The following is a 23,370-nucleotide window of genomic DNA, read 5'->3' on the forward strand; positions in this document are numbered from 1 at the left end:
TTAACAATTGCTGTAAAATATTCTTACAATTATTTCTTTTAAACAGTTATGCACCAAGTTGAGGGGCTTTAAAAGGCATTTTTAAAGCAATAATCTCAGTGACAAACCTTATGTATGAGTACTAGGAAACAGGTCAGACAGAGTCAATCTATCCAACTAAATTTAATTTGTATAAAATTAAAATGAAATATGGAAAACATAGACAAAACACTCACCACTTAACTGCAAGCAATTCATGACTCATTGTACTTATGAAATATATGTGGAAGAATTTATCATGCCTACTAGTGGTGCATGTTCCCTGAGATACTTTCTTTCCAATTATTCATATATTTATGGCAATCTTAAGTATATATAGTGGCTCTAATTTTATATTCTATATTTTATCTTTATTTTGGAGCTCTGCTTCAGGAGGAAGGAAAACACACTCGGATTCTAGGAAGGTTCTGAAGGTCAAGTGAAGGAATGACTCCTGTCCAGCAAGAGGCATCATATCTACCAACCTGTCTGTATGGTTGCAAACCCACCATCTCCTTAGTACCTGACTGCAGTGAGCACAACTGTGTTATCATCACCTGCTTTAGGTTTAGAGAGAGATTGCACTTAAAGTCAAGAACGAAGGTGCTTTGGGGAAAACTAAAAAAACAGATGAACATCATTTCAGAATGGAAGGGGAAAAAAGATCAGAGATTCTCCTTGATATAAAATAACGAACTGCAAACTCAAAAACAGGGCACTGCAATGAACAGGAGGAGAAGCGGGGTGGAAAGGCTTGCCTGTGAGTTGAAAGCTATCAAATAAACTGGCAACACAATGAAACTACCTGTGGTTAGCCTAGTTCATGAACAAGCTTCATTTGTGGGCTTCTTGCCATCATAGAAGGAATACAGCTAAATCTAATAAAAAAATACTTGATGGATCTAAGCATATTCTTTTAAAAAAAAACTCTAGAGGGAATTAAATCCCTTAGGTAGAAAATATAAAAACCCAAGCCTCATTTCTTTCAGAAACTGTTTTAGTAATGGGGGGGTGGGGCGGGCGGGGAGTAAAATGAGGAAGAATTTTATTTCTTAATTTTGGTGGCCATATATTGGTGATGGGTTTTTGATTTGCACTTCTGTATTTAAATTGTACATAGTACATAGAAAAATATGGAAGATACACATTCACAAAGAATATCAACACTATTTCCATGAGGACCAAGAGAGTCGCCATACTGGGAAAGCCCAGGATAACCAGTCTGGAGTCTAGAGCACCACAAAAATAGATAACGTTTCCTTCTTTTTCTCTAATAACTGCATCATCTCCCTTTATCAACAGTAGCAAGATCTGACCATACAGGTATGGTGACAGTACTTTCAGAACACAAAATTAAACTTTTTTTGCTCCCAGTTTATGAGTGTATTTTGATAGCAAATCAAAGAAATTAAATCATTGAAGTTGTGTTCATTGAATCATCAATAAAAGAGAAACAATAATTAAAGAAAAGATAAAATGTTATAAAATGACTGCTGTTGCTGCTGTTTAGTCACTAGGTCGTGTCTGACTTTGCAACCCCATGGACTGTAGCCTGCCAGGCTCCTCTGACCATGGGATTTCTCAGGCAAGAATACTGGAGTGAGTTGCCATTTCCTCCTCCAGAGGCTCTTCTGGACTCAGGGATTGAACCAGTTTGGCAGATGGATTCTTTACTACTGAGCCACCTGGAAAGCCTCAAATAAAGACTACCTCCAACATTTAGAAACTATAGTGAGTGCCTGGCTCCCTGATGCCCAGGATAACCCTTATGTGTGACCAGTCCTTAATAATCCTTAATAGGCTGACGAGCAGGCTTGGATGAGAGGCCTCAGTGACCATGAATGGGCAAGAAAGGCATTCTTGGCAGTTTGGGATGGAAACTTAAAATTAGAATGTAATTTCGAAGAGAAAACTGTTACACATAATGGCTACATTTTTAAGGCGCTTCAGTGTATTTTGGATTAAACAGATTCTTGTTTTTAACAAGCTTTTCTTAAATCTGAACCTGAATACTTCTATTTTTTAAACTTTGCACATGTGCACGTACACATACAAAGACATGCTGTGTCCTCGTATTACGATGTGGCATTATCTCTCTTCTGTTATAATTCTATACCTAACTTCTCTCCTTAGAAACAGAACACTTCTCCCTACAAGATCTAGTTTATAAAGTCTGCATACTTGAACACAGTAGGTACTCAACAGATACCTGAGAATGGGAAGAATGAATATATACATTTGTACTAATTCTCCATTGCTGGAAGTATATAACCAGAATATGTTTATGTTTGGCAGGAGAAGAGCATGAGAGTGCCTGAGAGGGGAATTCATTTAGTATTTGTGTCAAAGGGAGAACAGGACAACAAGCTGACACCAGGGACTGGAAAAAAAAAATAACCAGAAACAAAAAATGTCCTGGTGGGTTCCCCTCCAGCACAGATCAGGTGAACAGTAAAACTCATCCCTGTCCACCTTTCCATAGAGATTCTGAGTTTCCAAAATGCTTTCCCACCCATTTTGTCACATCTGATTCTCACAACAACCCTGTGGGAGAGAGAATCATCATTCCCAGTTGTGGAAACGGAAGCTCTGAGGGAATGGCGATTTGCTGGAAACTGAAGCTCTGAGGAAACAGCAATTTGCTCTACTCTTTGTGAATAGCTGAAACTAAGTCTAGATCAGGGGACGGCAAACTGTTTCATGTTTAGGGTGAGAGACTAAATAGTTTAGGATTGGTGGGTCCTCTGCTCTGTCATGACAATGCTGCCATTGTACCATGAAGGCAGCCACGTACAATGTGTAAACTGATGAGCATGACTGAGTGTCAATAAAACTTTATTTAGAAAAATAGGCAGTGGGCTCAATTTGGCTTTTGGGCCATAGTTTGCTGACCCCTGGTCCAGATCTGACTGCAAATCCAGTCCCCTTTGCTGTGACTACAGTTACTCCATTGGAATTAAAGTGTTAGTGACTATTCTGAGGCCTGGAAATACTTCTGAAGTTTTTTTGAACCACCGGAGAAAAAGCAAATTACCTTCAATAGCTTGTGTTAAGCACTTTTATTGTATTCAAACTGTAGGAAGTATTACCATCACAGCTAAATACAACCCCTCATTTTCCAGTCATTCTAGATAGAAGTTGTTGTCCCTTGCTTTGGGGCCCTAGAGGTTATGACAGCAGGACCCTAAATGTGACATCCTCATGGCTGATGGCAGCAGAAGAGAATCTGTCTCCTCTCAGGGATGACCGGAAGGGACCTCAGCATTTCTGCACCGTCAACCTGCACACTCTGCTCTTTCTTTCTCCCCAAACTGTCATTCTCCAGAAACCTGACAGCTACTCCCCTCATCTGCAAAGTCCCCTTGGGGGCAGCCAGGTGGGTAGCTGCTGTTGATAAAAACTTCTGAGTTGAGTAAGGAGTTTTTGTGGATGTTAGAACTCCTAGCTCAGGCTGAAATTCTGTTCTCAAAGCACTTGATAAAATCCCCAGTCACCTCAAGATCACCTGCATGGCAGTAATCCACATGCTGGGTTCATTGCAGCCAACTCCAAACCCCAGGACTCCCTCCCTGCCAGTCCTGGGATGACTTTCCCTGCCGCCAGCTGCCTTGAAACCTACCTCAACACACCCTGAAGTGAGTCAGAGAGCTCCATGGCTGTTACTGCATGTATATATGTGTTAGAGTGTGTGACCCCAAACTGTACTTGTTGTATATCCTTGGTTAAGTCACTTAAGCTTCACCAGCCTGTTCCCTTATCTGGAAAAACAGAGATAATCCCTTATCCTCACAATCAAAGCATCATTGTGGATTAACTATATTAACATGTGGATGAACAGCAGCTACAATTTATTCAGTGCTGACTCTGTGCCAGGCACCCAGCTAAGTGGCTTACTAAAATTACCTAATTTAATCCTGTGCGAAATGGGTACCATTAAGCCTATTGTGAGGAGGAGAAATGTGAGGCTAAGAAATGTTCAATAACCTGCCCCAAAGTCAACCAGGAAGCAGGCTTCCAGGCTAGGATTTGAATGAACCCAGGTCTGTGTGACTTCCCACTTCACACCTTCTCTCCACCGGGTTTGGCTCTCTGTGCAAAGGCACAGCAGAGTGTCTGACATCAGGCAAGAACTCAAGGGGATGCACACCCCTTATGTTGGGGACCCTTTCCCTTCCTCACAGTGACTGGGATGCTTTGAGATTCTAGAGCAGCCATGGCTCTGCTCCTTCCCATTCCACCTCTGTGGTTGTTTCCATGTGTCGGACAGTCTGGGTCTTGGCTTTTCTCCTGCAGATTCAGTGTTGACAGAGCCAACTAATAATTGGATTTATTTTCTTTTGGTAGTTCACACAATTTCCTCAAATTATATATGGTTTAAAGCCTTGTTCCTGTAAGTGTGATCCTTGTACCAGCATTACTGGCCTCAGTGGGTGCTTGTAAGAAATGCTAAGTCGCTTCAGTCGTGTACGACTCTGTGCGACCCTATAGACGGCAGCCCACCAGGCTCTGCTGTCCCTAGGATTCTCCAGGCAAGAATACTGGAGTGGGTTACCATTTCCTTCTCCAGTTGTAAGAAATGCAGCTTCAGCTTATTGCTGCGTGACCCTGGCTAAGTTAAATGAACCTCCCCACCCTGGTTTCTGAGAAAACTACACATCTAACCATAGTCATGGGGAAGGGAAGCTCTGATAGGACTGTGGCCCACTAGACTTCTCTGTCCATGGAATTTCCCAGGCAAGAATACTGGAGCTGGTTGCCACTTCCTTCTCCAAGGAATCTTCCAGACTCAGGCATCAAACCCATGTCTCCTGCACTGCAGGCAGATTCTTTACCGCTGAGCTACCCGGGAAGCCCCTAAGATAGGAAAGCTCTCAGGATTTCTTAATATATGCTATTTCTTTTCATTCTCAGATTTTGCATTCTTATGTTGCCCCCCTTTTTGCTATAGTAATCTCATCTGTAAAATGGACTTAATATTATTTTTTCATGGTGTTACTAGGAGTATTGAGAGTGATAATGCATGTGAAGTGCCTGGTGTATAACAGATGCTCAATAGAGCTTCCCTGGTGGCTTGGATGGTAAAAAAAATCTGCCTGCAATGCAGGAGACCTGGGTTCTATCCCTGGGTCAGGAAGATTCCCTGGAGGAGGAAATGGCAACCCACTCCAGTATTCTTGTTGGGAAAATCCCATGGACAGAGGAGCCCGGAGGACTACAGTCCATGGAGTCACAAAGGGTCAGATATGACTGAGCGACTAACACTTTCACAATAGGTTCTGGTTCCTTTCTTTTTTGCTCCCGTGCCCCAGTAGACACTGCCTTCACCAATGTCTCTGAGGATGCTATCTCTTGAATGAGACCCCAACCTCCTCAAAGGTGGAGAATATTTCTGATGTTTTACTTTCACACTGGAGCACATACCATGCAATAAGTACATAAATTCCACAATTAACTGACACCTAATACACACCAGATACTATGAGTGGGCCCATAGTGACCAAAAACTTGTTCCTGCCTTCAGGGAACTTGTCTCACTCCCTCATTCCTAATCAGACTATCAATACACTGATGGCAGAAACCAAGTCTTTTCAGTTCTCTGCTATGCTCCCAGACGATGGTGGTAAGAGATATGGAACAGATCTCCTGAGACACATTTGAAAGCCCTGTGGGCTTTAATCTTCAAGGAGAGAAGACTCTAGAGGTGCTCAAAGCCCCTTCCAATACTTGAAAGGCTGCATGGGAAGGCAGGGGTAGATGTGCTACGCGGGCTCCCAGGGGAGAGAATGAGGACCAGGCAACAGAAGAAAGTTAGGGAATGGATTTTTGCCTTGATAAGAGGAAAAACTTTCTGCCAATGATTTTATAAAGACATGGGCTGTCCTGTGAGGTGGTAAGCACCCCATGACTAGAACTATGCTAACAGAGGCTAGGTCTACATTTTATCAGGAGATGTTGCAGCAGTTAGCAAAATCAACTCATAAGATCCCTTCTAATGCTAAGACACAAAGCTTCTAAATTATATTTATTTGAGACCCCATGTCCACAGTTTATCCTGATTTTTTAACTGAGAAAATAAAAATAATAGAGAATATTTATTAAGCACATACTGTGGGCTAAGCACTTTACATATGTTATTATCTAAATCTTTACAATCTCTGAAGCAGGCATTTCCATCCCTGTTTTACAGAAGGGGAAACTGAGGCCTCAAAAAGAGAAGCAACATACCAGCATTATTTGGTTGGAGAATAGTAGCCAGACTCATCTGATTCCAGAGCCTGTGCCCTTCTGCCGTGCCTTGATTTCTTGAATATGTGCTCATTTGTGTGTTAAACATTTGCCCTGACAAAGCAGTGTGCCTGAGACTTCAAGAGAGCCTGGGTTTTCTAGGACTATCTCCAAATCCTCATTCTTTCCATTTAATTCCCATATATGTCCCAAAGTATTCCATTCCCATCTTCCACACTGACTGTGTCTCTCAAACTGGACCTGGTATGTCATAGAACGACAGTCTTGGAAAAGACTTAACTATCAATCCTCTTTGAGTCTCTTCTACAAATTCAGCACCAGAGGACCAAGGAAGAAGCAAGCAGTTCATGGCCCAGTAAGAAAATCAGAACTGTGAATCAACAACTATAGTAGAGTGTGGCTAAGTGTTATGATGGAGAGAAGGAGAGAGGATTTTCTGGAGGATATATATGAGCTGAGACTAATTGGAAAAGGTTGATACGAGATAGCCAGGTAACAGACAGACAAGGGCATTCCAGGAGGAGGGGACAGTTTGAGCATCTACCCCTTGAGGAGAGAAGACTGCTACTCAGTTTATAACTATCACTTCCAGGAGGTCAATACCGTTGATATCAACCTGAACTGACAATACGGACCCTAAGTTGAGTGCTCAGATGTATATAAGAGATCTCTCCATAGCCTGGCACAGATTCAGAAACCATGTATACATCTGAAATTTTGAATGCCTCAGTTCTCTGCCAACAACAAGCGCTATTAGAAAAGGACAGAACCCAGCCTTCCTTCTTCTGATTTCCCAAAGTAATTTAAAATTACATTGAAGCAGTACGTGGTTATTTCCAGAGGCTACCTTCTGGCTTCCTAAGAAGATGTAATTTCCCAGTTGAGAACTCATCATGTGACATCAAGATGAAAACAAGCAAAGCACTTGGTCCACAGTGGGCCTTCAATATAAACTTGTCGAACTAACTGTGTCTCTCAATGGACCCTAAGCTCCTTAGGTCAGGGATACAGGTCTTATTAATCTTGGCACAACCAACGTCTGGCACATAGTAGGCTTTCAATAAATCTGTGTTGAATGACTAAATGAATGCATGAATTCAATAAGCAAATAAATAGTAACAAAATAGATATCATTTTTTTGAGGGCTTACTATGTGTTAGTCACTGTACTGAGTGCTTTTTCCCCAAGCTTTATGGAGGCATAATTGACAAATAAGCTTGTAAGATAAAGTGTACATCATGATGACTTGCTATGTGCATACACTGTGAAAGGATTCCTCCCATGTAGTTAATCAACACATCTTTATCTTTTTCTGTGGTGAGAACATTTAAATTCTACCTGATGGCTTTATTTATATCATCTCTTCTGCTCCCTAAAACAACCCTACAAGGTAGGCATGATCACTGCCATTTACCATTGAGAAGACTGATATCCAGAGGCCTCAGATCCCAAGACACAAATTCATCTGTGTGGACTCACCCAGGCTTTCAACAGAGTTTTTTAATTTCAGAGACAATATCAACCATACTGTTCAAGTAGGTGTAAAATACTACCTCTGCTACTGGGGTAAGGTACATGGAAATTCAGAGTACATATATGATGATTTTCAGGAGTCCCCAAAGCAAGAAGGACCAGCTACAAAGTATACTATTTCATAAAGAAAGACAATCAACCAATTCTCAAAGGAGTTTTGTTTTTTGGTTAATTTACCCTTTTGGTTCATCCTATAAAATTGTTGTTTAGTCGCTCAGTCATGTCCGACTCTTTGCCACTGTAGCCTGCCAGGCTCCTCTGTCCATGGAATTCTCCAGGCAAGAATACTGGAGTGGGTTGCCATTTTCTTCTCCACAGGATCTTCCTGACCCAGGGATCGAACCTGGGTTTCCTGCACTGAGGGCAGATTCTTTACCGTCTGAGCCACCAGGAAAGCCCATCCTATAAAATTAGTTGTTCCAAATGACAGATCTTCAAACATACTTTTCAATAATAAGCCTCAATAAATTCATCAGGTAGAATTTAAGAACTAATATGAACCTTATTTTTCTTCTGTCTGTTCAGGAAAGAAAGGCAATTCATAGGATAAAAAGCCAGTATCAAGTACATAGACTTAAAAAAAAAAAGGAAAAAATATTCTAGGTAATGTATGGGAAAAAATAGAAGCCTCAGTGACAACTATCTTACCTTCAGCATTTATCACACAGAAAGAAGTGTTCAGACTGATGGCCCTGGGGCAATGAAAGATTCTTAATAGAAGCAACATTAAATTAAATTATGTTCAGAATATTCTTACAGACAGGAAAGAATAGTCACATCTTTAAATATTCTTAACAAGGGTTGAAAAAAAAAAAGAGAGGGAGAATTTGGCAAACTCCCAGCTAGCCAGAGAAACAAAGAAGAATTCTTCATTCTTGGTTGGCTTACTCTCACATGATACAGAGGTCAGACAGACAAGACTTTCCCCTAGAATGAATATGAACCAACTGGTGATTTCAGAAATGCAGCTAATATCACCGGAGGGTTTAGCGACAAAGGAAGAAGAGGTAGAAAAAGTTATCAGGTTAATACTAATTATATACACTGTAATCAGCCTTTGGGCAAAATGAGATTGTCTTTGGGTGAAATGTCTGTGGAAGAAAGGAATTGCTGTATTTAGGCACTAAGACAATGGCTTTCAAAACTCCCATCAGACACTATTCTTATAAGGGGCAGGTGGAGGTTTCTGATATCATGTTGGGATTTAAATTAATTGAGATAAGTTATGTGAGAGGGCTTGGCACAAGGGAGATGCTTCATAAATATTAACTGAATATAAATCTATTAAAATTTCCTTTATTCGAAGTAAAAGAAAATTCATAGCTCCCAACAAAGGAGGTGAGATAAATAATTGTCTGTGCAGAGAAAAGTCAAGATGTCAAATATGACTTGCTGAAGAACTTTACGGGAAAACCTTTGTCAGTATGTCTTTTCTGAACTAAGCGCCTGGGGTTCTCTGGCCTTGGACTTACCACTAACAGCTGTGGGGAACTCCCCATCCCTACCATCAAAGAGTTCACTGATAGCAAAGTGCCATCAGGAAGCTCGTGACCATGGTCTGAAAGCTCAGTTTGGTTCCAACAAATGTTAGAAATGAAAGAAATTCCCCAGATGCATGAAAAAGAAGAGAAATAAGAAGCAAAAGTCTATTTTTCCTTTTCTTCACCATTTAGCTTACAGGTAAGAAGTAAGACAAAATAAAGAAATAAATCCTTGATGCTTTTGAACTGTGGTTCAAAAACTGATGATGCTTTTGAACTGTGGTGTTGGAGAAGACTCTTGAGAGTCCCTTGGACAGCAGAGTTCAAACCAGTCAATCCTAAAGGAAATCAGTCCTGAATATTCATTGGAAGGACTGATGCTGAAGCTGAAGCTCCAATCCTTTGGCCATTTGATGTGAAGAACTGGCTCCTTGGAAAAGACCCTGATGCTGGAAAAGGTTGAAGGCAGGAGAAGAAGGGGACGACAGAGGATGAGATGGTTGGATGGCATCACTGACTCGATGGACATGAGTTTGAGCAAGTTCCGGGAGTTGGTGATGGACAGGGAAGCCTGGCGTAGTGCAGTCCATGGGGTCACAAAGAGTCAGACATGACTGAGCAATTGAACTGAACACACAGAAAGGAGTCTGTAGAGTAAGAACTGAGGAGGGAAGTTGACTTATGTTATTTTTTTTAAGCTAAGGGCTTCATGGGAAATGGACACCAAGCACGTGTGACCAACCTTATTACACTGAGCCAAATACCTGGGAGAGAGGACAGTGAAGGCGTGCCTGGGATGTGTGTGAGAATCACCAAATGTGAACATTTTCTAACAACTCAGCTCTTTTGAGCAATAGAAAATGAAATGTCACCCTGACAATCAGGAGACCAAAAGAATCCATAATGTAAATAAGTTTCAGAACATATCTAGTACTCAATAATTTTCAACAAAAATGCCAAGCATGTGATGGGACTTGGCTGGTGCTTGAGAGATGGACCCATGTGACATCATTTTCTGTCCCTCCTGGGTGTTGGTAAGACTTTCCTGGATCACCAAGGCCTCTACTTGCCCATCCCCATGCAGTAGATGACCCTACCTCTTTCTTAACAAAAGAAATGAGGTCATCAGGTAGTAACTGCCCCAACTGTCTTCTTCCCTTCTACTTTAAGGAGCTCCATTTCTTCCTCCTGGTTTAGAATGTACATTCCATAAAATGTTGGAGAAGAAAAGCTTCTTTGGGTAATGCTACATATTATATACCATTATTTTTAAGAGTTATAGTGCACATGAGCACAGACTTAGAGAAGCAGTGATAGAAAGAGACCTCTTCCTAACTTGGTTTACTTCAGTTTCCAAAACTCATGCGTTAACATAACCTATTTTTAAAAAATAAATTACCTATTAAATACCTTTTGGAAAGAAGTTTAGACAGAATTCCCAAATGAACATTACTCTTTGAAACAGGACTGAATACTGTTTCAGGATATAATTAACCTAAAGTTGGGGGTGTGGACATTGACAATTCCTGAGATACCAGAGGGGCTAGCAGAAAACATGGAGACCAAGCCAGAGATTACGTCTACGGTCTCTTTTCACTGTGATAGTCCATCATTCTGTTTCTCAGAAGACATCACACAGACTTGCTTCTGGGATAATCTAGACATAGGACAGAAAAGCACAGTGGGGAGAAGATCAGACATCTGTGTATAGATTTTCATGTCAGTACACACTGTACATCCTGGAGAAGGAAATGGCAACCCATTCCAGTATTCTTGCCTGGGAAATCCCAGGGACAGAGGAGCCTGGCGGGCTGCAGTCCAGGGGGTCGCAGAGTCGGACACAACTGAGAGACTGAGCACACGCTGTACAAGTCTGGGTCTAGCTTGCTACATATCAATAGTTGGCATGCAACGAGTTCACAGAATTTCACTAGGAGAACCAAGGATGCAGGCGAAAAACAAAACACAATTGTGTGTGGCTACATGGGCCCCCAAGCAGGAATACACACTTACAGATATATATACACACAGGCACACAGGTGAACACTGTCTATACCTTACTAAGTAGGCACACAACCCTGGGATGCAGTTTAGTATTGTAGATAAAAATAGAGGTTTTGGAGTCAAACAACAATCCTATCTCTATCCCTATTTTACAAATGAGAAAACTGAGGCACAGAAAGAATGAAAATTTGCCTGTTATACAGCTAGTAAGGGCTTCCCTGGTGACTCAGATGGTAAAGAATCCACTTGCAATGCAGAAGACCTGGGTTCAATCCCTGGGTCAAGAAGATGCCCTGAAGAAGGGAATGGCTACCCACTCTAGTATTCTTGCCTGGAGAATTCCATGGACAGAGAAGCCTGGCAGTCTACTGTCCATGGGGTTGCAAAGAGTTGGACACGACTGTGAGACTAACACTTTTAACTTTCAGGTGGTGAGGTTGGGATACAAGCCTAGGCAGTTCGCTCTTAACCACTAGGCTCTCCTGCCTCATACAATCCTGGATTATAGCAGTGGATTATAGCAGGTCCATGATATTTCCCTGGAAGACAGAGACACACATACTCAAATATATAAACATCCTACACCTCCTCTTCCTCTCCAGCTTTTCAAATCTGCTGTTTTTGTCATTAATTTATTACACGATGCAGTTCAAGTGGGCAGCGTGCAGACATCAGCTTCCCAAACACAAGGATCCTGTGTGGCTGCTCAAGGAAGAGAAGAACAAATCCAACCCTGAGAAATGTTAGTTCATTCTGAATGATGACTCACAGCCGCTATTTTCACAAACAGCCTGCTAATTAAACTTTCTTATGAACTCTGCTAACCAATTTTTCCAATGCATGGAGAAAAATCATTCATTATAGACCGGAATCCAAAATCTAATATTAAAGCACAAGTAGGATCTGTGGCATTGTAATTTGATCAGCTTGAGCATTAATAACAGTTACACATTGATGTCTGAGCGAGGTAATCAGCTTTTGTTGAGATGTACGTAGATAACTGAACAAAACATCTGGAAGGCGGACTAGAAAGCAAAGCTAGCTTATCACAGGGGTTTTAGTATTTATTTTACCCTCAGATCCCCTGCTTACAGTATCCTATCTTCTGGGTGACCACAGTAATATCCTGAATTGGTGTGGCTCTTTAACTACTTATGAACACATTAGCAGCTCATCTGATGTCACAACAGACGGCAAGGTGGAAAGAGCCAGTGTCATTCCCACTTTATGCACAACATGAAATGAGGCACTGAGGTACTGAATGGCCCAGAGCTAGAGCTAGAATAAGAACTTGGCGACTTTTTCCAATTCCTCATGCTGCCACTCATAAAAGCTGGTCTGATTTTTAAATAATTCTCAGAAACCATCCTGACATTTTCCAATACTGAACTAAAGGCTTTCATTTATAATCTTCCAGAGCCACTAAAACTGCTGTGCATTGTTACTGTGGTTATTTCTGAGGCTTACCAGGATCGTCCTACACAGCCACGTTCACGACTCAGGATGAAACAGCAGAATATACAAGGAACCCTCTCTGTGAAGGTCTCCTGCCCCAACCGGCAGCGGCATGTCGTCAGACAGACACAGGTACACAGCTTGGCCACCTGCCAAGTGTGTGACTTCAGGTCAGTCATTTTAAACTTTCTGAGACTCAGTTTTCTCATCTGAAAAATGGGGCCACCATTACCTCTTGGGGGCAAGGCCAGGATTAAATGAGATAACAGAGAGGCTGGCATCTAGCAGTACTTAATAAATCTAAGTTCCCGTTCCGTTCTTTGGCCTTCTCACACCCTGTGTCCTACTTGCTCCTTGGAATAACATGCTGAGGACTGAACCAGAACAGAAATCCACTTTTACAACCCTCTCCACTCCTCTCCCTTTATCCATCTGCTGGCCCAGTGGTAGAACCCTTGGAGAGAAGTGGGAAGGAGTTATGAGATAGAAGGGGCCCCTCTCATTTACAGGTTGCTTTAGTCTACAAGTGTCTTCATGTGGCATTTGGTTTGAACTCACAAGTACCATTCAAAGAAGGTAGAGTAAAGATTTACCTTTATATTGTATATTGAGAATGGAGGTCTAGGTGAATCTAGTGACCTATGCAAGGGCATGCCCACTTCTATTAAGTGTGGGGGTGGGGGGAGGGGGGTTGTGGTACAGGAGTTTGACATGTGTCCCACCTTTGGTTAGTCCAATGCATTGCATCTGGTGGTTCTTTTTCTGGCATCTGGTGTTTTTGACCAGAAAGTATGTGAGTGTGTGTGTGTGTGTATGTGTGTGTGTGTGTGTGTGTGTGTGTGTGCGCGTTGGGGACTGCAGTGCTCTTGGGTAGTGCTCATTTCTTTTGTAGTTAAGAGGTGGTCTGTCTCACTGGGAAGGCTCCGCTGACAGGTGAGGGCCACTGGGGAGAGAAAAGGCAGCTGAGGACTAATTGCAGTTTCCAGGGTCGGTACCTGGAAGTGAGGCTGACATTTGTTTTTCCTGTTTATTATCCAGCTCAGGGTCTTGGATGATGGGGAACCTGCCAGAACTCAGTGTAGGAACCCTCACCAGGGAGATGGGTGCAGAGGTCTGATGTTTCTGCATGCCCAACCCTGGGATGTAAAGGGGACAGAGTGACTGCGGAGACTCAGAAGCCACCTGTATCTCAGTTCAGGGCAGCAGGCAAGGAAGCCTGCTTCAACTGTCTGTGCCTTTTATTAATGAAAACAGGGACTCCACTCAGGCAGCTTCTCTGTTGGCTGCCTGCCCCAGCCATAAAAAACAAGTCTATCAATCCAACATGGATTTAATTTGAAAAAAGGAAAATTCTATGTATGTGATTTCAGGCTTCATACCCCAACCTATAGGATAGCTGGCAACAGTCTTCACAGTCAGAGGCTCTAGTGAGTGTGGTGGGAAGGGAACAGGGCTGGGATCCTGGTTACCACTGGAGAATGGGATCAAGGTTGTCATCACCCACATTTCCTTGATGTAAAGAAAACTGCTGAAAACGAAAAACTGGTTTTGAGGAGATGGTCTGTTACTTTTGAGATGAGTCACCTGCTGCTGCTGCTGCTAAGTCGCTTCAGTCGTGTCCGACTCTGTGCGACCCCATAGACGGCAGCCCACCAAGCTCCGCTATCCCTGGGATTCTCCAGGCAAGAATACTGGAGTGGGTTGCCATTTCCTTCTCCAGTGCATGAAAGGGAAAAATGAAAGTGAAGTTGCTCAGTCGTGTCCGACTCTCAGCGACCCCATGGACTGCACCTAGCCACAATTAATTTACGAACTTTCTCTCTGGTCTCCTTTTACCATTCTACTCCTATTTCCCTTTTACCTTGTTTTTTTTTTTTTTTTTTAATCTATGGCTATTTAAATTTTAGCTCTTTTCTATCTCATAAGTCAATTCAAATCCTTTTTGGATCAAATGGCATATAAATAAATAAGAAGGCAGAAAGAGGAGGCAGGACAGGAAACAAGCAAAGAAAAGAAAAAGAGGAAGAAAGGAAAATAAGAAGTCAAGAGTTTCTTCTTTGGGGTGCACTGGTCTTATCTGTAAAGTAAGTATAGACATTGCGGATATTGGGTACTTTAATAGGGTCAGAAGAGGTACTGAGTATAAAAACCTTTGCAAATAAACATGAAAGGCAAATATCAGGGGTTATTAAGTATACATTTCATGGTCATACTACCAATAAAATTATTTAATCTGATTTAAGATGTTTGTGAAGAGAAGCAGCCATAGGAATTAGAGTAATTACCCTAATTAGCTGTATTCCACTCAGTGTAGATTGGGCCCTGTCTCACTAGACATCCAACAACAAAACAACGGCCAAGCAGAAAACCAAACTTATAAATCAGTGCGAAACTGAAGTTCTTGGAAAGAGACTCACTAGAGAACATGACCTCAGACTCTGACCTCAGTGAGAAAAACAATAGTTCCCAAATCACCATGAGAAGTCTGCAAGTTGTCCACCTCCTGTGTTAGGTCAGGTTATTTATTGGCAAAGTAGAAGGAACACAGACTTTGGAGTCTGATAGACTTGGGTTCAAATCTCAGTTTCACAACTTATTAGTTGTGACCTTAGATAAATTACTTAACCTCTCTGACCTTATTTCATCAACACAAAGTGGGTACTACCTTTACACCACAAAGTAGTTCTGACTGTTCTATTCACTGTCCCTCGAAGATGTCTCCGAAGCTTGGCTCAGCTGTTTTCTCTGTGTGTACTCATCTCGGATAATCTCTCTACCAAGTTCAAGGCTCACTCCTATTTGACGCTTGCTCTGAGAACCCCAGCCCCCAGCAATCTTTTTCTCCTTTGAACACCCACAGCTGATGTTTTATTCACTTTCATTCAGCAACGGCAGGGCAGTAAGGTGACAGAAACACCATGAGCTTTGCATTCTCCAGCTAACTGATCCTTAGCCTTGGCTTTCTGATCTGTAAAATGGAGATAATACCATGGACCATGCATAACTGCTACAAAGCTTCCATGAGGTAACATACATGACATGTCTGACCGTAGCTCACACACAGTAGTGTGTGCATGTGTGCTAAGTCACTTCAGTCGTGTCTGACTCTTTGCGACCCTAGGGCTTCCTTGGTAGCTCAGCTGATAAAGAATCTGCCTGCAATGCAGGAGACCTTGGTTCAATTCCTGGGTCAGGAAGATACCTGGAGAAGCAATAGGCTACCCATTCTCAGTATTCATGGGCTACCCTGGTGGCTCAGACGGTAAAGAATCCGCCTGCAATGTGGGAGACCTGGGTTCGATCCCTGGGTCAGGAAAATACCCTGGAGAAGAGCATGGAAACCCACTCCAGTTTTCTTGCCTGGAGCATCCCCATGGACAGAGGAGCCTGGTGGGCTACAGCCCATGGGGTTGCAAAGAATCAGACATGACTGAGTGACTAAGCACAGACTGTAACCTTCCAGGCTCCTGTGTCCATGGGATTCTCTAAGCAAGAATCCTGGAGTGGGTTGCCATGTGCTCTTTAAGGGGATCTAGCACCACCAGGGAAGGCCTGACACATAGTAGGTACCTCATCAAACCGCCAACTTCATTGTTCTGTTATGAATCCTTTTGTGCTCTTTCCAGTGAAATTAACAGCAAGGGTCAGGAAAAGTGAGTCTGGGCTTTGGTGAAAAGAAAACAACCCCCGGCCCACGCCCAACCACTAGCCAGCCCCCCTGTGTTCCCCCCCTTGCCAACACACACAAAACAGCAAATGTGGCACCGCCTTTATGCATCACATGGGCTCCCAGACCCTCCCAGACCTGCAGACTGCTGTAGGGCCCTGTAATTTGTCCTGACTTCCTCTACTCATTGGCCATGCTAGCAGCAACATGTGGACACAAACTCATCTTATTCTCTTTAGCTTCCTCACAGACTCTGACGTAGAATTTAAGAGAAGAGAAGGAAAAGATACAACATTTATTTGGTCTGAGGGAGCAGACACTAAATAAATAAAGTTGGCTGACTGAAAATCTTTCACAGATGTAAAAGCCTTATACAGCTATATGGTCTCCATCTGAATTTTATCTTCTCTCCAAACTAGAAATATCTTCTCCCATCAAAGCTCAATTTTGGGACTGTAGGAAAAACAAAAAGGCAACTTAAAAGATCTTTAGTTTTGACAAGGAATAAAAGACAGGTAACAAAGTTCATCAGTTAAGAGCAGTATGAGAAATGTGGAATGGGGGTGGGGTGGGGGAGAATGAAAAAAATCACCACTACCACAGCTCACAGAAGACAAGAAAAAATGATTTTCCCATTAACACATTTCAGAAAGCACTTTCCTTCTACCCTGAAGCTGATGAATTACATTTTTAGATAATGTATGGAAATTTCAGTTTGACATTACCTTCCTGCTTAGTTCCTAGTCTCAGTCAACCAGGTCATTCTATAGAGAAGGTGGGAAGAGAAGCAGAGAGTGAGTGTGTGTGTGTGTGTGTATGTGTTGGGGGAAGGAGGGGTGGCTGAGTGAACAGGGAATTGGTCTCAGGAACCAAATAGCCAGCTAAAGTACAGAAATAGAAAATCCTTAAAATACTCAGTCCTGATTCACATCCTAGGTAAAAATCCTTTAAGACACCTCTCTTGGGATGTGAGAATACTTTCCTATGGTTATCTGAGTTTGGAAGCAGGACAGAACCATCTGATTTGGAAGGGAAGATGAAGGGAAAGATAGCCAGGGGGCAAAAGGAAACCATACCTGATCTATAATCCTGCTTATTGCTGTCCTGGGAAAAAAATGTGTTGAAAGAAACAGAATGTACCTGCACAAGCTCTAAGCCTCACAGCTCCACTCAGTTGCCAAGCTGTCCTAATTAGAAAGGATGGGAGGTCCCTGATTGCCCTTGATGGGTGTGTAAGAGGCACAATGATTATACGGTTCACGGTTTGCACTTAACGTTTTGGAGTTCTTTAAGTTCCCCTTAATAAAGCAGACCCCTATTCTCCTGTTTTGTAACCCCATTAGTCTGTCAAATCTTCTTCTTAACTAAAAATTTTCCATTCAACCCCCAACAATAATCAATCCTCTCCCCAAGTCAACAACTCAAATTTCTTTTACTCTTTTTTGTGGAATATGTATAAAATGACTGCAGGGAGGTGATAAATAAAATAATAGCTGCAAATCTGCCTGATTTTCCTCTGAATTCAGGAGGCACATTACACTGTATCAAGTACATTTGCAAAATCAGCAGCAAAATATGCTGATAAATGCTACTATTTCCTCTGACCCTTCCCATCACTAATGCATATCCCTCTGATGTGCATGTAGAAAAGTTCATTTAGCTAATCAATATCTTGGGATTTTCTTGGATGTGCATAATTGAGGCTGGGTTTTAAGTATGCTTAAACTTAAGGCAGCATCCATTTCAACACAGTGCTTGCAAGACAAAGAAAAGGAGAACACAGTGAGGGGTATCTTGTGAAGAGAGAATTTGAAGGTAAGAACCACTCGAAGTCTATTTTTCTTGTTCAGGTAAGCAGTGACCTTACTGGCTACTGGTATTTTTTTTAATGCATACCATGCTATTTTCCAAGACAAAAGATTTTAAACTCTAATTATATTTTCCCTGTACTAAAAGTTTTCATTCCCTAGGTAATATAAGTTGCGTTGGTTTGTAAGGGGGAGATGTCAGTTTAGTATTTTTAGGGAAACTGCCAGAGATAAACTATAATGGGACAACTCACAATTAGTCAGAGAGCCAAGAGTTCAAGTCCCAGCTCCCCTACTTGGAGGCTAAGTCACCTTGGGTAAATGACTCAATTGCTCCTGAGTCCGAGTTTCTTGGACTGTAAAATGACTCTTTGGGGGATTACGTGAAACTTCATTTATTGATCTCAGCCCAATGATCAGCACATAGCAAGCACTCAATAAACACTGGCTATGATTATGAATCTCCAAGAAGTCCCAATTTACTATTTAAATAAGCAACTATATTTAAAGCTTGTAATATAGTATCCAGAATACGCAGAAGACACACAAAAACATACAGAGCTGCTGCTACTATTTTTATTTGTCTTTGCTGGATGCTGTCAGAAATTACACCAATAAACTTACCCCAGGGCTGAATTGACATTTCAGGAGTAAATTCAAAGCATTTTTGTACTTGAGGATTTTTTTTTCCAGAGCCTTTTTATTGTTTATAATGTTACCTTAGAAGCAAAACAATTAAATTCCCATAGTGTCCCTATTAGTCCAGTTCCTTGTAAGTATATGAGGTAACATAAAGTAACCCACAACCCTCACTCGCCTCTCCCTCTTGAACCCAAGAGACTGTATCCTATGTAATATCTCTTGGCCTTGATGTTCTAACAGACACAGCTTCCCCCCAACCTCTAGCCTCCAACCCCCCACTGCTGTAGTCCAATCCTACCTCCTGAGAGGGAAATACAGGATTATTAGCACTTTCACAAATCCAAGAAAGAACAGAAGTTACCCAGTGTCACTGAATCAACACTGAGTTGGTTCCTTTAATTAGAGCTGTGATTCTACTCCCAAAGGCTGTGGCAAAGAATTCACCCCGATGCCTCCAGTAGCGAAGCATCTTTTTTGCCTCATTGTGCTCTTTCCACTAAATGATAATATTAATTAAGCCAAAGTCATGTATTATAAAGGAAGAATGAAAAGATGGATTAGAGGTGGGGTTTAGGAAATGCTGTCTTTGTCCATCAGGTGCAACTCTAACTGACAATGTTCTATGTTTTGGCCCCGCTGCACAGCATGTGGGATCTTAGTTTCCTGGCCAGGAATTGAATCGACATCCCTTGCATTGGAAGCGCTGAATCTTAACCACTGGACTGTGAGGGAAGTCCCTGACTTAATGTTTTCATATGCTTAACTTCACTTGGCAGCGCTGCTTCAATATGAGAGGACTGCTTCTGAGAGGCATGACCTGGCTTTACTTCCTTTGTCCAAAGCACAGAAAAATAAAAAAAGACTTTTGTTCTTAGACTGGAATTTTTGCTCCATTCCTTTTGCTTTTCTTCTGTCTACCTAAATCCTAACCCCATCCTTCAAATGTCACCTCAGTAGCTCTAGCTAATGGAGACTTCACCTTTTCTCAACCACCCACAGCCCATATAATTTATTTCATATACTGGTCACTTCATATATTCAGTTTTATAATGGATAATGTTCATTTTGGACCACCCCATCCTCAAAACTCCCACTCCAGAGCTCTCGTTTGCCTGAAATGGATAGAAAACTACTCTTAAAAACCACATGCATGGGCACATGAAGAGTGATATCAAGTAAAAATATTTCTTTTTTATCACCATAATGCAAATAATCACACAGTCCAGATAGGCAGATCAAAACTTCTTACTGTCGTACACTGATTTATTTCTGGGGAATTTTCTTTGTTACTTTCCCCCCTCCTTTCTCTGTTCCTTCTCGAGAGGGGTGATAACAAGAGAGACAATTATAAAGATGCAATTTAGCATTCCAGCTGTGCTGGCTTTAAGACATACCATGAGCCACCTAACTATCCCGGTTCAGCCATATGTTTTCCTCCCCTAAAACACTAATCATCTAGGAACCTGGATTCAGAAATGCAATCTCAAAGTCTGAAAAACAAAAAGGCAACAACAACAAAAAAGAACTTAATTCAATTATCTGCAGTCCACGGGAATAACAGAATTTCTACCAGGGGGTTGGTGTTCTTTGCCTGAGTTCCTCGGTGGCAAGAATCCTTGCAGGACACATGCCATCTTCCTTTCTCTCCAGGAGCAGAGGTGCAGGTGGATGGAGAAGAATAAAGGACAGAGCTTCCAGGGTCTCCTGTGTTCACAGATGCACACAAAAGCAACTGGCAACACACATTTTCTCTCCCCGGTTGGTACCCCGATTATTCTGATAAGTCTCCTTTCCCAATTGGAAAAAAGAAGATCTAATATCGCTGAGAAGATAAGTAACAGAAATGTCCAAAAGCACTGTAAGGGGGTCTTAAACCTGGCATTTTCAGTAAATTTGGCTCTCCACTGAAGGCTGAGTTATATCCCCAGAGGATGATAAATATTGTTATCTTTGCCTCCGGTTATACACAGGGGTCTTGTTTTAAGCCATGGTGCATTAGGTAGACTTTGCAGAGTGGAGCAACCGCTGCTCAGAGGAATGCGATGTTTCACTGGGTTATGGGGGAGGCTTAGCAGGTATCTTCAGGTAACACAGGCAGGGGCGTCCTCACATGCTTCTGTGTTAAGATCATGCTTTTGGAAACGGGGGTCGAATCCCAGCTCCACCACCTGCTAATAAACGGTGCTGCCTCGGTAAGTTACTTAACCTCACTAAGCTTCTGCGTCTTCATCTAAGGAAATGGAGGCTATTTTCAGTGTTAAATAAAATAAGGTATGTTCAGTGTCCAATAAGTACCTGGCCTAGAGTAAGTACTTGATAAATAATAGCAAGTATGTTCTCGGCCTCATGACACTTAAGTCCATGCCCAAATTCAAATAGAGAATTCATTGACAACCCACAGCAAGGAGCGAAGCCAGCCTACTGGCAACACCATTAACAGTTTCTCTTTCCCTCCTTCCCTCCTTCTTTCCTCCCTCCCTCCCCACCCTCCTGCACTTTCGGAAGCCAGAACCTTCTAAGGAGATCGATTACATTCTCTTAGGGAGTGGTTAGGCTAGAAAATCTTAATCTTGAATTCTTATCTTTTTGCCACTTCCCACCCCCTAATCCTCCCACTGGGTATTTAGAACTCCTTGTAAACTTCACAGGATCGAGATGCATTGAGATCTGTAGGAGGTGTTGGAGGAAAAGTGGGGACTGGGATGTTAAAAATCAGGGCAACAAAAATACCTATGATGTCATTTACCCTGACTTCTGAACCACCAGCAGCAGCCTTTTAACTTGGCAGGTGTGAAACCTCAGCCTCCCAGCCTGTGTTATCACTTAACCCCAAATGCAGGCCTCAGAGGGTCTTTCATTAGAGAGATCCCCACTCCTTCCCCACCTCCCCACAGTCTCTCTCTCTCTCCTTCTCTGACTTTTAGCGTAGCCAATTAAACCTGAACAACGGGTGGATGGAGGAAATATGCTGCATCTATGGAATGGTACAGCAGGGACCAGTTTCACTGTTAATTTAAAATGCTAGAATTAATTAGGTAGTGTAAATGAAGAATTTAATAAGCACTCTTTACAACCACAAGTTCTACTTTTATTAAACACTGCTACCAAATGAGGGCAAATATCTCTGGTCTCTCTATATTTCCCTGCCTCATTCCCTAAGTTCTCTGCAAATAATTCTTTCCCCCTGAATTAAAAAAATGCATAATTATAAATTTATGCCTGAATTGTATTTCTGCCTTCAACCCATAAGTTTCTTCTTTAAGCTCAGATGCTACTGTATGTCTCTGCTTGTGCTGGAGAGGGTGCTAAACAAACCAAAGTTGACAATTTTGGTTTTGTATACCAAATTAAAGGCTGTCTTCGAAGCTGTCACTCCTATTCAAATCCATTCAGTGAACTACCAAATTAGCATTCTTTCAGTAAAGGAATCTGCTTGTTTAAACATGTGTCTTTAGAAAACAAAGAACAACACCATGAATCAGTACTTCTGAAAAATCTCACTACACTTCTAAAGGAACTCTTTTGAAAAGGTGCTTAATAATATTCACTAAGATAGCTGGCAGAGTCCCTATTTAGAAGGTAAGGCTATACCAAAAATACATTTTCCATACAGGAGTAGGAGGAAGAATCATATGGTTAACTGGTTTTAATTCGGTTTGAATTATCATCTTATTATATAAAGATTATTCAGGAATCTAAACATTGGCTTTCTGACAGCATAGGCAGTTCTGTCAAAAGATGGATGATCCAGGGCTCTGGGATAAGAACACCAAAGCCGTGGCCCTATTTGGAGACCCTGATAAAATTTCTCTGTTCTAGTCACTCTTCTTGAAACACACTAACTGTACTTATAATAACACCCTCCCCATTAGTGAGAGACTACTATGCAAGAGGCATTGTGTTAGGCAGTATACATCCAGTCTCCCATTTAATCCTCACAAAAAGTCCTCTGAGATAGTATTATTTTCCAACTTTACAGAAGAGGAAATTATGTTTGGTGAGTTATGTGATTTTTATATGTTCACAATTATTTGAGTTTTATGATTTTGCAAAATAATATATATAGGGAACAAATTGACAAGTGAATCAGAAGAATTGGAGAATATAGCTACATGCACACAAATACACTGTATTCTCTGATTTAAAAATCAAGATAACGTATTTCTGTATTTTAAAGTTTCCTTTTTCCTGTATAGGCCAGCTGCTCTTCAATTAAACTGTCCAGAGAGAGGGAAATAAAAGTTAACATTCAAAAATGATAAATACTCAAAGCTGAGCGTGAATGATTTTAGGAGGGGAGCATCAAAGCATAGCAGCTTCACTGCCATCACGATGTAGTCTAGTATTTTTCTAAGAAAACATTCTCACTTCCAGAAAGATTACAGGGAAACGACCCCCAGCCCCAGCCCCAAAGGATTATAGCGTCTGTATCTGGCAGACACTAGGTCCTCAATGAATGACTGTCAGTTAGAAAAAAATCACAACCTAAAGCTTTCAAGTATTGAAGGATAGGGTA

General features: G+C 41.7%; 1 protein-coding gene and 1 long non-coding RNA gene across 11 annotated transcripts in view; one reads left to right on the top strand and one right to left on the bottom strand.

Annotated features, from left to right (window-relative positions):
• Nucleotides 1–819, top strand: part of LOC145504519 (uncharacterized) — a 44,796-nt gene extending 43,977 nt beyond the window's left edge. The window contains exon 6 of the long non-coding RNA XR_014052264.1: nt 401–819. This is a non-coding gene — a long non-coding RNA (uncharacterized LOC145504519). The remainder of the gene's footprint in view (nt 1–400) is intronic.
• Nucleotides 1–23,370, bottom strand: part of ELAVL4 (ELAV like RNA binding protein 4) — a 151,799-nt gene that overhangs the window by 24,970 nt on the left and 103,459 nt on the right. The gene's annotated exons all lie outside the window — the stretch shown is intronic.

This window comes from Giraffa tippelskirchi, chromosome 5, assembly GCF_054371585.1.
Source record: "Giraffa tippelskirchi isolate mGirTip1 chromosome 5, T2T-mGirTip1v1.2.pri, whole genome shotgun sequence".
Lineage (NCBI taxonomy): Eukaryota > Metazoa > Chordata > Mammalia > Artiodactyla > Giraffidae > Giraffa > Giraffa tippelskirchi.